Here is a 2,500-nt window from a genome sequence, read left to right on the forward strand (position 1 = left end):
CTGACATCAACGTCCACAATAAACAGACCATACCGCCCTCTATGGGACGACGCTGACACCGCCACCCACAGACACAACACAGCCATCTATGAGAATGTGACCAAACTACATTGCCGTCTGGCCCAGAAACGACACCTCCATCTACAGGAATCCAACGGAACTACACCAACCATACTGCCAAACCACAGCATCGCCATCTATGACAATGTGACGAAACCACATGCAATAGCCCCATCTACGCGAATCGGACGACACTACGTCCACCATGTCGCGCGCAACACGAAAACTAAATACCGCCATCTGCAAGTCTCCCGAAACATGACCTGCTGCACCGACGATACCGCCATCTATGAGACGCCACCCCGACTACGACATCGCTAGGTCCCACAGTACCCATTTTTCGACGCCACCCACAAAGCCTGCATCATCTGTCCACCACAGGAACCCGAACGCCAGTGCCTGCGTCGCACGAAGTAGTCAACCGACAATCACTCCACCCGCACCCGCACGTGCCCCACCCCAACCGCCCAAATCGCAACCCAAGCGGATGAACGGCGGACTCTTCCCGCACTCGTACGTTGCAATCCACCCCTATATCTTGCGTTTCATGACGAGTTATATCCAATATGCCAAATTCCCGCTGTCCCTATACATGCTGTAAGTCTGTGCACACAATATGAACCACACCTCAGCGAGACACTCCATCACACATTACTCTCTGCCTGTAACAGACACAGATACGATATGTAAGCACCAGCATGGACCAACGTCCGGTGCATCCTCTCCGCCACAGTACACCATCCACACTATGATAACCACACCAGGGGGTCCAATTATAAAATAGAATATCCCACCCGTCCAACATCCACAATTGCTCAGATAAGCCACCAACACCCACACATGTCCTACACAGGGGTGCACCCAACACCACCACACTGCCTCCTGTTACGGCACAGAAACAATGGCAGGAATGAATCACACAGGTCTGCCACTCCCTTGCCGCAACCACAGACGCGGCGCGCCTCCAGTCACGAGCGAAAAGCGCATCCTGACGAGACAGAACTGCTGTGACATACTGACGCTGCCTCAGACATTCACTTACAATGATCACTACCAACGAACCTGCCCCCCCCCCCCCCCCCCAAACACACTATCTCTTACCATGTTGTGTACTGTAATCCAACCCATTTTGCACCTTAACCTAACCAAATTTGTAACGCAATTTGTACCGCAATGTAACGCAATTTGTACCGCAATGTAACGCAATTTGTACCGCAATGTAACGCAATTTGTAACGCAATTTGTGTCTTAACCTAACCCACGTTGTGCCTTAACCTAACCCACGTTGTGCCTTAACGTAACCCACGTTGTGCCTTAACGTAACCCACGTTGTGCCTTAACGTAACCCACGTTGTGCCTTAACGTAACCCACGTTGTGCCTTAACGTAACCCACGTTGTGCCTTAACGTAACCCACGTTGTGCCTTAACGTAACCCACGTTGTGCCTTAACGTAACCCACGTTGTGCCTTAACGTAACCCACGTTGTGCCTTAACGTAACCCACGTTGTGCCTTAACGTAACCCACGTTGTGCCTTAACGTAACCCACGTTGTGCCTTAACGTAACCCACGTTGTGCCTTAACCTAACCCACGTTGTGCCTTAACGTAACCCACGTTGTGCCTTAACCTAACCCACGTTGTGCCTTAACCTAACCCACGTTGTGCCTTAACCTAACCCACGTTGTGCCTTAACCTAACCCACGTTGTGCCTTAACCTAACCCACGTTGTGCCTTAACCTAACCCACGTTGTGCCTTAACCTAACCCACGTTGTGCCTTAACCTAACCCACGTTGTGCCTTAACCTAACCCACGTTGTGCCTTAACCTAACCCACGTTGTGCCTTAACCTAACCCACGTTGTGCCTTAACCTAACCCACGTTGTGCCTTAACCTAACCCACGTTGTGCCTTAACCTAACCCACGTTGTGCCTTAACCTGCTCTGTAATTGGCATATGACACGTTACATTAATCTAGTGTTGTCTAACCACAACCCTCTGAATATAGTTCGCTACTCGCACCGCCCACCCTCTTGTGTGTCGTTTCATGTTGAACACTTCGCAAGTGTTGCTTACTTTTTACATGCTCCCGCTGTACACTGTAATGTGGACAACTGCAGGATGTACATCGCCCCCCCCCCTCCACCCTGCCTTCGCACGCTGGTCGTTCAGGTGCTTGCGTGTTCAATGCCCTTCGCAGCTGTTCACTGGCATTCGCATGTCGAAGCGCTCAGTCTACGTCGTGGTACGGCCTGTGTCCACTGTCCGCTGATATCGTAAGCTTAATCCTCACATTGTACTGCACATAGGTCCGTATGTACTGAATGATACGCTGTGGCACATGTGTGACCGTACGACTGCGCCCAACAACAGCGAACCATACGGTCCAAATGTTGTGCACTCAGCCACGTGCCGTCTCCCCATAACAGCTACATTGCAGTGT

Source organism: Schistocerca cancellata, unplaced genomic scaffold (genome assembly GCF_023864275.1).
Source record: "Schistocerca cancellata isolate TAMUIC-IGC-003103 unplaced genomic scaffold, iqSchCanc2.1 HiC_scaffold_727, whole genome shotgun sequence".
In the NCBI taxonomy this organism is placed as follows: Eukaryota; Metazoa; Arthropoda; class Insecta; order Orthoptera; family Acrididae; genus Schistocerca; species Schistocerca cancellata.